This window comes from Sinocyclocheilus rhinocerous, unplaced genomic scaffold (genome assembly GCF_001515625.1).
Source record: "Sinocyclocheilus rhinocerous isolate Xijiao unplaced genomic scaffold, SAMN03320098_v1.1 scaffold1152, whole genome shotgun sequence".
Classification (NCBI taxonomy): domain Eukaryota; kingdom Metazoa; phylum Chordata; class Actinopteri; order Cypriniformes; family Cyprinidae; genus Sinocyclocheilus; species Sinocyclocheilus rhinocerous.
Genome location: NW_015625590.1, coordinates 2,458,419 through 2,472,497, shown reverse-complemented (window position 1 = coordinate 2,472,497; position 14,079 = coordinate 2,458,419). Strand labels below are relative to the sequence as shown.

At 37.5% G+C, this 14,079-nt stretch overlaps 1 long non-coding RNA gene across 1 annotated transcript in view; it reads left to right on the top strand.

Annotated features, from left to right (window-relative positions):
* LOC107757480 (uncharacterized) overlaps nt 1–2,724 on the top strand; it is a 15,444-nt gene extending 12,720 nt beyond the window's left edge. The window contains exon 3 of the long non-coding RNA XR_001641943.1: nt 2,713–2,724. This is a non-coding gene — a long non-coding RNA (uncharacterized LOC107757480). The remainder of the gene's footprint in view (nt 1–2,712) is intronic.
* Nucleotides 2,725–14,079: the final 11,355 nt, after the last annotated feature.

Sequence of the window (14,079 nt, the reverse complement as noted above, 5' to 3'; positions counted from 1 at the left end):
AAAAAAAAAAAAAACACTATGAAAAGCCATAATAATAATGACTATAGTCGGCAGTAGTTTAACGACCACTTTCTTTCTTTATATAACCAATAAATATACCAAAGGGGCTAATTATGACCCACATAACATTAACATAAAGGCAACTGCAGAACTACTGCATGATTTTATTGGTAATACGTTGCTAATAATCGACTTGCACTGAAAGGTTGGTAAGGGACGCTGTTAGTAAAGTAATATATATCATGCAGTGATGTGTATAAAGAGGGACAAACTTGTTTCTTCAGTGTGTATGGTGTATGACTGGTATGATGCACACAGCTGGCGGCTTTTTCCGTTCTGCCGCAGTCTGAATCACTCTGCTAATTGTCTAGATGGATTGCCTACATACCGTGCAGCGTCTACACACTCAAACAGACATCATTTTCTAAAGATAGCTGCAGTTTAAAGCAAATCATGCATCTCTTATGCTGGTCCCATATGTACGCAAGCCCGTCGTCGCAAATGGAAGATGATGGCACACTCAAGACCCCAATAAACGCTGCAATTTAGCGCAAACTCAAACATTCTTAGCACAAAGTCCAATTTCATGAGAAATAAACGGAGTGTGCCACTGATTGCACACCACATCTGTCCTTAAATCAACTAAATTTAAACGTGACAAAAATACAGGCATATGGAGACGGTGCAAGCCCTGCCAGGGGTGGGCCTCCTGTTCATGTAATTCAGCATGCAATGCAAATTAGAGCCCTTCTTAGAGTGAAAAAAAAAAAAAAAATCACCGCCCTTGCTTTCTTAAATAACAAGCCTCATCGCGAGCTTGGGCCTGAAGAGAGAGAAAGTAATTTGAGAGGATATTTGCTTACATGTGTATCAGCAATTTGGTGTATTAGGATGCCCCCTCCCTGGAAGTGTCTGCATGAGTGGCACCACGCAGGCACACGCGCTGCCATGCCACAGGACGGCTGCTGCCTTGGTAACGCTTCCCTCCTCCCCCTCCTTCCCCATCCCTCCTCAATCTAAATGGGAATTAGATTCCCATCATCAGAAGCTGCAATTTGCTCAAAACAATGTGAAATCATACGCCGGCGTGTCTGGACAGCCCCGGCTCCCGAGGCGCGCAGCACATATGCAGATTTCTGGATTAATGTCCCCTGCGTGTAGGACGGAGGACAGGGAAAATCAAGTGAGGGAGGAATGGGTGGAGAGAGGAAAAAGGAAAAAGGGGAATGAACAGGCTAACAGGACCAGGGTCTTTATCTATATTGGCTTTTTTCTACTTTTATTAGCTCGCTTAAGGGATAGTTAACCATTCTGTCATTATTTACTCACCTTCATGTCATTCTGAACCTGTATGACTGACTTTCCTCTATGGAGCACAAATGAAGATATTTTGAAATAAAAGTCAGTGGGGTCCAAAACAACACTGGACCCCATTTACTTTCATAATATGGTCAAAAACACCACAACATCTACAGAAGAAATGTCAAACAGGTTTGGAACGTCATGAGGGGTGAGTAAATGATGACCGAATTTTTATCCCTTTAAGGTAAATCAGAAATAAGATCCATATTAAAGGAATATTCTGGGTTAAATAAAAGTTAAACTGAGTAGTTCACCATTTTAACTGACTCTCATGTCAGTCCAACCTCATAGGCTGCAATTTTCTCCATTGAAAATGACAGCAGACATTTTTAAAGAATCTTCCAACAGGACTTTTCAAGAAATAACAGTGACCACATCTGACAAGTGCCAAAAAAAAGCCCCCAAAAAAAGCTTTTTAAAGCCATTTTTAAGGTAAAAAGAAAATGAACTATTCACTAATTATTTGAAGAATTATAAATCAATGGGCCTTTCATCATCACGTTTAGTTACTATACGTGAAAACCAATGGCGTCAATATGTCAGATCTGCATAGTGATTTTCACACCATTCCTAAATTACTAAAATGATGCTACTGTAGTAACCGTGGCTGGGTTTATTACAGATGTTATTTTTTCATATTAAATCTAATAATGTGAATCTATTATCTATTACAACTGTATAGCTGGTACAAGAAAATACAAGAAAAATCTCTTCAATATGTTTCACAGTGCCAGACTTCCTGTTTCAATCAGAAATACTGTAGGTCAGCAGAATTTGAGGAAAATGGAGCTCATCAAGACAATTCACTGGGACGTTAAAGACTAAAATTCAAATAAAAAAAAATAATACTTGTGTGTGTTGAGTATCTTTATTTCAGTGGGCATCCCCTGAGAGGAGAGAGCAAGAGAGTCTTTCAGTATCACAGATGTTTGAGCGCGTAGTTTCACTGCATGATGTGGGAGACTGTTCTCGCCTGCCGTTGTTTGTTTGTATACCATGAGGCATGAAGCCATGGGTATCACACATTTATGCAGCGGGTATGTGTGTGTGTGTGTGTGTGTGTGTGTGTGTATGTGCACTGGTTCACCCTGGCTGCAGAGGCAGAGCTGGCTAGCACACTGAGGCCTGTGGGGAGTCAGGGCTGTTCCAGGTCCCTGCTGTAATTTTCTGTCAGCCTGGCAGGATTTACCTCGCCTGGGGCAATAGCGGCTGGCTGTGGAGCATGCCACCAATCAAGGATTGAACCTCTCACCTCACTAGCCCTGCGTGTACACAACACTGCCTCCCATCCTTAATGCGTATGTGTTTGGGAGTGTGCGCATGATCGAGTGTGTGATGACAATGTATGAGAAATATTATGTGCATCAAACAAATAATTAATCCATCATTTTGACAAACTAACATTTTACAAATTTTTTATTGTACATGCCCAATGGCAATAGTATTATTGATATACTAATATAGTGCAATTATGTAGTTTTAGTTATTTTCAATTCATTCTCTATGGGAACTGACCAACAGGCATTCAATGTGGATTGTGGGATTGAAATCAGTGCGGAACAAGTGATCAAAAAAGTTGATAGAAACTCAACTTAATGCTAAAGAGAGATTAAAAAATGGCATCCACAAATTGCTATAAAGATTCTGTGGGGGAAACTTTTTTATATTTCTGGATCATAATAATAATAATAGTTAATAGTTAGAATAATAATTCATAATTAATAATAATAAATATATATAGTATTACACAATATATTTATACAATATAATTTAAATGTTTAATATATTTATTTACAAAAGATAAATAATATTATATATATATATATATATATATATATGGATAAATTATCATATGATAATATATGCAATAATTAGTAATAATAATAATAATACTATATTTAGTTTAAATTTCACAAATGCGATAAGTTGTGTTAAACTGCTTCTATACTTTGGGCATTTTGAGTGCTATTGAGCGGATTTCTTCCACACCAGTAAACGTAACAGTTCAAAACTAACCTGAAATAATACAACATTATTGTTTGCTTTAAAAGTAGTATTACTTCAAACTATGTTTTGTACTGAGCACTTTATTGTTGTTTCTACTATGTTGCAATGGAAAATTCATTACTAGACAGGCACCATAGCGTGCACACAGTTGCTCAACAACAAGTGCCAAGCAATTGTGCTTAATTTGAAATGAAACACAAAACAGAACATAAAGCATCATACCAGTCTGGAAGAGACCTGGTCAACCTGATACTTCAAATGCTCCCCTTTCATCCAGTCTTGGCCAGCCGTCCCCAGAGTCTGTGGAGGTTGCGTTTTCAGAGGCACATTTGCAGGTCAGCAGCTGAGATGGAGAGCAGGTAGTGGGGAAAAGAGCCCCCTTCTCTCTGCTCTGAGATTGATGAAGCCTTGGCCCCAGCAGCACTGCTGTAAATATACCAACAGCCATGTTAGAACAACAGTCCAACACCCACCACTGACAGCTGGCTTCTCCAAAGCCCCATTCAGACCGCTACAGACATCATCAGAAGTCACACAGCCCAGGGAAATAAGACAATCTCAAACATAAATAAGAGATGTCTGTCGGATAAATTAGCACTAATGAGAGATATATAACTGCAGCCGCCTTTCCCTCAATAACTGCAATTAGCCTCAGACCCCTCCATCAGAATCAAACAAAACCAGCACTTATTGACACCTCAGTTCATTCAAATATGCACATTTAAATAAATGATCAGATGAACTCATGGTCCATATTAAAAACAGCGGTAACACTTTACATTAAGGTTCCCTTTATAAAGGGTTTATAAAGGTGTTAATAAATGACTACTAACTCACTTACAAATGTATTATAATTCATTGATAAGCAGTTATAAATGCATGAGTAAAAGGGTGATTTTAATGCAATACCTGCCAAATAGTGAGCCATTTTTAACTATAAATGCTTAACAAATATATTTATTAATGTGCCAGAGCACTTATTTATTTGTATGGTAGCTAATTAATTCAACTAACAAAGCGATTACACATATAAACACTTGAACAATATACTCTGCAGTGTCACCTCACAGTTAGCTGAGCAATAAAATTAATAAACACAATGTGAGAGCACGCTTCAAAGCACCTTGGAACAATCCTAACAGCGTGACTTCTTCTTCTTCTTTGAAAACGTGACTTTACATCGGATGCTCGCTAGCGCCAACTACAGGCTTTGGTGACACACAGGCAACTACAGACACACAGGCTTTGGTGATGTGATCCTGAAAGAATATAATAAAAATGCATTATATGCAATGAAAATTATTTTTATTAGTAGTAGTAGATACTTCTAATAAAAAAAAACATATTTGTCACAGATTGTATTGAAGGGCAGTGAGGAAGCAGGATTCAGATGCAGCAGTACCTACTATTTTTATTAAGAAGATTACTGAACTCAGGGAAATGTAGGACAACAAACCATTCACATAAAACTAATTCAGACAACCAAATACTAAAACTCTACTACTCTATACTGTAGGACTATAATAGACCAAAGGAGAAAGCAACAAAATACAACAGAATGCAATAATATAAAAAAAAAGAATCACTAAGCAAACAAACACAAAATTAAATGTGAAATTATATAAATACATTATATATTACATATTATAATAATATGTAGAAACAACATTAGAAATCTGTGAAAAGTCAACAAAACCTGTGAATGGCGCTAGCGAGCATCCGATGTAAAGTCACGTTTTCAAAGAAGAAGAAGAAGTCACGCTGTTCGGATTGTTCCAATGTGCTTTGAAGCAAAATTATAATCTCACATAGTGTTTATTAATTTTACGGGTCTGCTAACTGTGAGGTGACACTGCAGAGTATATTGTTCAAGTGTTTATATGTGTAATCGCTTTGCTAATTGAATTGATTCATTACCATACAAATAAATAACCGCTCCGGCGCTTCCGCGGTCGGTTCGCTCGCATGCAGGTAACGTTACTGAGTGTGGATGAACAAATACTGTCAAAAAATAGTTACTGTTTGCTTATTAATATGAGAATGTTCTGTAACTGTGCTTTCAGTCATTTAATTAATTATTTACTCAAAACTGTTAAATTAGATAAAATATAAATTTTTGGTGCTTAGTTATAATTTGATGGAATACTTTATTGTGTTTCTGAATTGTTTAATGTGAGTTTACTTGCATAAGCCACTTTCCATGTGCAGTTATGCTCAGTAATGTTTAAGTAGTTTTGTTTACTGATATAGTGCATCAATAATAAAATACATTTAAGAGAGAAAAAAACCTTCTGTGTGTGCATTCATAATTAATAAATGATTAGTGTGTCCACTTTACTTTAAAGTTCACTTTCACAGGTTAATGATGTTCATAACTCATTAATAAGTGGTTCACAGGTGTTCACTTTTAAGGTTCGCTTTCACAGGTTACTAACATTTGTAATTTATTAATAAATGGTTCACAGGTGTTCACTTCACATTAAGGTTCACTTTCACAGGTTACTAACGTTTGTAATTTATTAACAAATGGTTCACAGGTGATCACTTTACATTAAGGTTCATTTTTAGACGTTATTAACGTTTATAACTCATTAATAAATGGTTCACAGCTGATCACTTTACATTAAGGTTCACTTTTAGATGCTATTAAAGTTTATAACTCAATAACTGGTTCACAGATGTTCACTTTACATTAAGGTTTACTTACTGTTTCTAATCATTGCTGTGGATAGGCATCATGGACTTTTGCGGAGAATCATGGGTAAGGTACAGAGTAGATTCTGGTAAGAAACATTGTAAGAAAAGTGACACGAGTCATGAGATATAAATGAGGAAACCATAAATACAACACCCTTCAGTCTTGCTATAATACATTTTTGCTGCATCATGAAATAAATCAGGAATCTGGTTTTGAGTGAAATAAGTATTTATAAATATATTTGTTAAGCATTTATAACATATGAGTAAAAAATGGCTCACTATTTGGCAGGTATTGCATTAAAATCACCCTAATGTAACCCTCAAGTGATCGTGTGCCCTGCTTGAGAGCTAGTAGCAGAATCGCTGTGTTCATACCTGGCCAATGTCCTTTGGAAAAGCCGCTGGATCCTTGAGTGGCCGAGTATTCTGTTGCGGGGCTGACAAGATGTGAGACGTGCGGATCCATGTGCAAGTTTTATTAACAGCAGAGGAGGTCAGAAACATAGGCAGGGTCGAACAGTGGCAAACAGGTATATGGCGGGCAAGACACAAGAATAGTACTAGGGCTAGCGTAGGTCAACGATCGGCAAACAGAATCACAAGGGCGAGACTAAAGGGATAAATCCAGGAAAACAGGCAAAGATCAGAAACCGAGAAAACAGACAAGGCAAGACTAGGCTAGGCTAGGAAGCTAAAGAGGGCTCTGTAGAGTAGCTATCACTGCTGGCGATAAGCGCATACAATACTCGGCAGAGAATGGTTGTTTGAGTGAGTGTTATATAGTGAATGTGTGATTGATGACAGCTGTGTGCAATCAGTGCTGTGTGCAATCAGTGCAATGGCTGATGGGATATGTAGTCCGGGATGACATGCAACAGTTTGTGTTGTGCGAGAGTCACTGTAATGGAAGGGTGACCTCTGGTGGTGATTGAACGGAAGTCCATGGACAGGATTCGTGACAATAATGCAGTTGTAAGTGAGTTATTAGTCATTTATTAACACCTTTATAAAGCCTTTATAAAAGGAACCTTAATGTAAAGTGTTACCAAAACAGCTCTTCTATGTAAAATTAAGGCATTTTTTTAATAGTGTATCATTTACCAGCAGGGAGCGAATTAGAGGCTGAATAGAAGGAATGACATATGGCTAGTCAACATTAAATACTTCTGACATGTTGACTTCCTGCGATGTAACATGGTTTCTAGAAAAATATTTTAAACAACAGTTCAATAATGCTTTTTTAATTATCATGCATTAGATAATTTAAAAAGATTGTCATTTATAATGTCATATTAATTGACTACATGAAATTTGTACTTAAACCAGATACAATTTTTAAGACGAGATAATAAAATCAACATCAAAACAAATGTTACATAATATAACAATATTTTAACAAAATAACATCCTCTTTTGTGCTATGATTAGCTGATCAGCTCTGCAAATCTGCCCAAATGGTTCATTTCCAACAGTACTGACTAAAAACAGAGTAGAAAAAACCCACCCAATCAGACATCATCACTTTCGATGATATTTGAATTGACATTAACTTAAATTATTTAAAACATAAACTGATCTCTGAGAGAAAAACACAAAATACACACAAAGAAAACGACTGAAGTAAAATGATTAAAAATGTTAAAGGCAGATGTGAGTTGACTGGCTGACAAATTACATGATTTGGAACGGTCATCTTATGCCATGTAGAGATTAAATGTAATATTAAATTTTTTAAAAAGCATAAACTTTGAGTATGTTATCAAACTAAAATATTAAGGTATGTCCACTTATTAAATCACAATTAATTAAAAATGGACTATTCTTTTCTTATTGTTTTAAGTAAATTTGAAGTGTTTGTTATTACCGATTTATCTGTGCACATCACTATTATAATAATCTCTCCTTCTAGTAATCTGTCACTCACATAAGATCGTACTAATTAGCAAATAACAACAATCCAATCAATTCCCAATGGACAAAATCAAGTAATTTTTTTCATGAAAAACCCATTTCACTATACAACACAATAGGAAAGATGTTCGCAACTTCTGTTTCATGCCAACTTTCAAACTGTGTGCACATCAAGTTAACTGAATTTACTAGACTATCACACACCACTGACAACCCACCCACTACAGGGCAAAATAAAAAATGGCATCATAAGACCTCTCTAACCACTAACTGTGATAAGTAAAACAGTATGCAATAGCCAAAGCATTGTATTAACATAGCCTTAGTGTATGCAATGACAAAACTCCTTAGCTTGTGCGTTAAAAAGATAAAGGACTCCGGCTCAACTCTCTCAGCAAGCATCCCTCTGGCTTAATTCTAAATTTAATCCACCTCACACAAAAAAAATAATGCTGTAAATAAATATCAGTTTCAAAGTAAAGGCACCAAAGCCCTATAGGCAGGTGTACTTATTTCAATCAGGTGACATTTGTTAGTTACCCGCACCAAGAAGGAGGCAGCCACTGGCTAACCTTTCAGCAGTGAATTATGAGAATTTACCTTCATGCTTCAGTGCTTTTGCTGTTCTGCTGCCTTTAGTGTCTAAATCAAAGGCGGGATCTGCCACCTCGGCACTTTCTCTGGCAAGGGCAGCCATTGCACAAGCGCTTGACGATCAGTGACATTTACTGTGTCGGCCAGCCCACTACAGCAGACAGCACAGAGCCCAGGAGGCAAGCACAAGTCAATTCACGCTAGCAGCCATTTTCCTCCAATACCACAACATTGTAGACTTGGGAAAACACAGGATTATGTAGATTAAAATTCTGAGTATAAATGTATGATTATTTAGTTTTTAATACATTAGATTCTTTATATATACACGTGTGTGTTTGTGTTTGTGTGTGTGTGTGTGTGTGTGTGTGTGTGTTAAACAATCAATATCACACTTGCAGTCATGAATGTCTTTGTGAGCAAGTCATTATTAAATAATTCTTCCAACCAACTGGATGACAAAAACACAATATCAATATTGTTTTTGATACTGCTTTCAAACATTGAACAAGAAGTTAAATCTTAGAAAGTTGTAAATTAATGTAAATTAATTTTCTAATATGTCCAGGTTGCAAAATGTTCAAACAAGAATTTTTCTTTAAAAAATCACAGGACAAGCAACTGATGATGTTGCTTCAATGAACAACGAAACATCTGGTCACTTCTCTTAATTTGTCCACTGATTTTAATGACAAAAGTTTGCTTGTTTGAACATTTTATATGAAGGACATTTTAGAAAAATGAATTTACGTAGATAAATTTGGCAAGGACAGCTTTGAGACAATTGTCTTGCTGTTTTTTAATTAAACCAATGATTTTTAATAAAAATATGTTTTTTTAACTTTAACACTTAGAAGCTTACATGTTGCCAATTACTTTATCTAGTTACTATTACTTTATCTAGAACCAACTAAGCCACAGTAGAATTACTGTAACTGTTCATTTAAGGGTTCATTTCGGAATTAATCAGTGTTTTTGAACTAATCAGTTGAATTAATGATTCAATGACTCACTCATAATAACAACAATGACTTATTTTGTTCCTGAATGAATCAGCGTTTGAACTGGACTGTTTATCAGCACTCTTGAAAGGCCGTTCAGCCAATCAGATTCAAGGACCAGATGTGTAATTGACATTCTTATTCAACATTACTGCAGTAATAAGCACTGCAACTATTAAAAAGCTTCAAGAAGAAAAGTATAAAACTTCAGCTTGAGGCAGAAATGACAAAACTTCAGATTAGATCCATGAAGAGCAATAGATATTTGCGAACAGAGCATCGCCTCAGGGAGATGAGAGTGGCTCCCAATGTCTGGCTTAGTAAAGCCAGGGCCGGCACTCCCCAGACAGTTCTAATTTATTTAAAGGGGTCATATGATGCGATTTCATTTTTTCCTTTCTCTTTGGAGTGTTACAAGCTCTTGGTGCATAAAGAAGATCTGTAAAGTTGTAAAGACTAAAGTCTCAAATCCAAAGAGATATTCTTTATAAAAGTTACGAGTTAGCCACACCTACCTAAAACGGCTCGTTCGAACACGCCCCCACATATCTACCTCACTATGTGGGAAGATTTGCATAACGCCGCCCAAATGTTCACGCAAAGAAAGAAGGCGTAACTTTTATTCTCGCTGTAGTATTGATGCCGCCATGTCGAGACGCTGTGTGTTTCGTTGTGAAAGCGAAACTACTTTGTATGGTCTTCCAAAAGAGGACGATATCCGCTCACTCAAGCCGGCCTCCGCTCACTCTAGGCCCCGCGGCCTCCGCTCACTCAAGGCCGCGGTGTGTGAAATGGGTTTTAATGTTTTTGAATCATCGCTTCGGCCGGGACACGGCATCAACAGTATGTGAGGGGCGTAACATTTCCGTCTCACGCTTGAGGTATTCGGCCAATCACAACGCATTGGATAGCTGGCCAATCACAGCACACCTCGCTTTTTCAGACCGATGAGCTTTGTAAAAATCGATGCGTTTCAAAAAGGCGGGGCATAGAGGAGAAACAATAATGTACAGTATGTGGAAAATAATCTGTTTTTTTAACTTTAAACTGCATAAACACATTTCATTACACCAAATACACCAAATAATGTTCTTTTTAGCAGCATCATGTGACACCTTTAACATCTCAACAGGTAATTTTCCAGCAAAATGCTGATTTTCCTCACCGGCTTCCTCTTCAGCATGTATTCTAATTACCAGTGACTCTCTTTGATCTGAAGCCCACACTTCACACTGCTCCGGCTTCCCTGGGATCTCATTTCATTAGAGGTTCATTTCGTCTTGGCTCACTCCTTATTCCACCGATACACATTCAGTTAGGGGGGGGAGATACGGCTTGACATATTAAATGAGCGCACTGACAAATACTGTCAAAATACACAGCGGCGCTTCTGCCTGCTCCCCGGAGACGGGGCTCAAAACAAAGTCCGCTGCATTTAAGGAGATGGGAGATGGGATTAAAGATGAGTCCGAGTTCTGATTACCAGATTAAAATTTGGAGGCTGGGTTAAAGACTAGAGTATTAAATTAATTTCATCAGCTTCATATCAATCATAGTGTCCGGGCTCGCAGGGGCTGTGCAGGGTATGAGTGGTATTAATCTGAGTTTGGCACTGAAAGGAGGTTTTCTAATATCAGGGGCCTCGTGTTAATGATTTGAGGGACGTATCAAGTCCTGTAATAGTTTTTGATGTCAGGGTTTCGTTGTTACGATAGAATGTGACATGAAAATAAAGCTCATTACAATACTTGCCCCTGACTTGACTAGCCTAGCTTGTTATGGTGCTAGGAAATAGGAAGGCCAAGACGGAATCAGCAGACATTTTCAGCACTAATTTTAGGAGGAAATCTGCAGAGTTTTTTAGATATTAAAATATGTTAGAACTAAACACTTTGATTTGATGTTATTAATCCAAATTTATATATATAAATAAGCACTGCAACTGTTAAAAAGCTTCCAAAAGAAAAGTATAAAACTTCAGTTCAAAGCAGAAATGTCAAAAGAGATTAGACCTAGAGCAAGTTTTAAATATGTATGAATATGTAAATATATATAAATATGCAAAATAAATAAATGCAAATAATATATGTTTTTCTTTGTTTCTGTAACACAGACCTTGGGTTCTAGAAAGATTTTATATAAATAAAACAAAATAAAATAAAATAATAATTATTATTATTATTACTATTATTATTATTATTATTATTATTATTATAGTTATATGATGAAATGTATGGTTCTAGAAAGGTGCTATATAGATAAAACAATAATAACAACAATAAAAATAATAATAATAATAATTGCTAACAACAAGAATAATAAAAAAATATTTTAAAAATCTATAATAATAATAAATTATTATTATTAGTAGTAGTAGTAGTAGTATTATTATTGGTAACTAAAAGAAAGCATAAAAATAAGCCAATATTTTTAACAAAGTTTGCGGGTTGTGTAGAACTACCAATTTGTTCTCAAAAACTAAATTCCAGACAACAAGTTCATTTCCCAGAGCCACATTATATTATAGATAACTGTGAATTTGGGGAAATTTTTTGTGCAATCCAGCACTCATCAACATAACCCCAAATCCAATTTGCAGTTTGGTTAATATGCAATACACCACCAGCTCAACAGCCCTGGAAAGTCTATGCTATTCCACATGCACAGTATTCCTCATAGCTAAAAGTGGGTCATTTGGTACTGTTGAACAAAGAGAAAAAGTCTCTTTAACCCAGAGCCGAGAGGCGGCAGGATGTGGCGCATTAAAAGGGGTCTTTTCAGAACGCAAGAGCACGCAGAAGGTGGTGGTTTTCCGGGAAGGGCCCCCTCAGTTCCTCCATCTGTCCGTCTGTCTGTCTCTGCAGAGGGTCACTGCGGGGGGTGGGTGGCACACCCCCTTCGATGCCCGGAACGGTGCCACGCCTGCACAGAGCTGCGCCGTAATACGGACGGTGCCCTGCGCCGCCATCGGATGGGTAAGTCTGCTTTACCTGCTGCGATTCCATTACCAGGCTGCCTGTTCCAGCGCTCAAGTGTTTCTGTAGCATATTAAACAGATTAATAGAACAATGCTCCGGGGAGCGAGCGGCCTGTCAATCTCGGCTAAAAACACAAAAGCAGAAAATTAAAAAAGCCCATGGCTGAACTCCAGAGCCGATAAAACACGCTGGAATCTGCGGAGGAGGGGGGGGTAACACAGATGGTAAATATTTATTCTCCATCTCGTCGCTTTAGAGACCACACAAACACACTCGTGTACAAAGACGGGCGTACAGAAACACACACACACATGAGTGCCCGTTTGCTTGGCCTGTTCGTCGGTCACATATACACACACAACATGAGCAGCATACATTCACAAACAGATCTGTGCCATTTTGAGTTCTATGTGAATAATTCAAGGTCAGACTGAGAAGTCTAATAAAATATATGGTGAGCAATTACATTTTTGCCATTCACTGCTAGAAACAGTTTCAAAGTGCACAGCGGCTATTTTACGGGCATGTCATGTTTGTGTTGTCCAAATGCAATTTAATGTTTTGATTTAAAGATCTAAAGACACGTCGCACATTGTCCTGAGAGATTTGGAGCAAATTCACTCTGCGCTGTGTTTTATTTCTCCCAGAGATTTCAGAAGATTCAGGCTGGCCTGTAGAGACCACAGAGGCATGCTGGTCTATCTGCGATCTTGATCACAACTAAGCGACCAGAACTGAATTGCTTAAGCTACGCGGGAACCGATTGTGTGCGCTTCATAAAATATTCCAAAAAAGTCATTTTCTGGGAAACAAACACAAATCCACTTATTTAAACTATCAGCCATTGAGTTGGCACATTATGTGAAACTGTCTTTTGTTAAATCCACCAGCTTTGCCCTGTCCCAGGGCTGGCTGTGGAGACAGTGCAGTGCATTAGCAGGTTAATTGCCATTTGTTGAATCACACGAGGGTCGCCTCCAGTTTAATTGTGCACCATCCTGACAGCTAACCTCAAAAAATGGAGGGCCTCTAGGGCAGTGGCCGGTAGGGATGTAACGATTAACCGCGAGCCGGTTGAAAATCGATTCAAATATATGCCGATTCAAATCGTTTGAGATGCTAAACCAATCGCGATACAATTAGGGGTAGGAGTTTATGAATGTATGTCTTACTGTCTTTAGAAAAGTTTATATGGTATTTTTGCTTTTTACCTTGCCTCTGTATAATGCATATTAAAGTTCATAAGTGAAGCGCTGCTTTGTTTACAGCGGTAACCAAGGAAACGCTTTAAGCGCCACCTGCTGGCAGAGAGTGAATCTGCGTCTCATTCAGCTCCTCTGCTGTTTCTGTTTCATGCAGATATTTTTTATGTATAGTTTCACAAAACTGAAGTCAGACCATTCTGTTTTTGCTTCAAAGTTCGAAATTATACAATCTAATTTAGATTAAAAACTGCTCATGTTGCATGTATGCAGCATCTTTGTTTGGATCATGATTAAAATGCAGTGGTTGCCTCTAATTTAAAT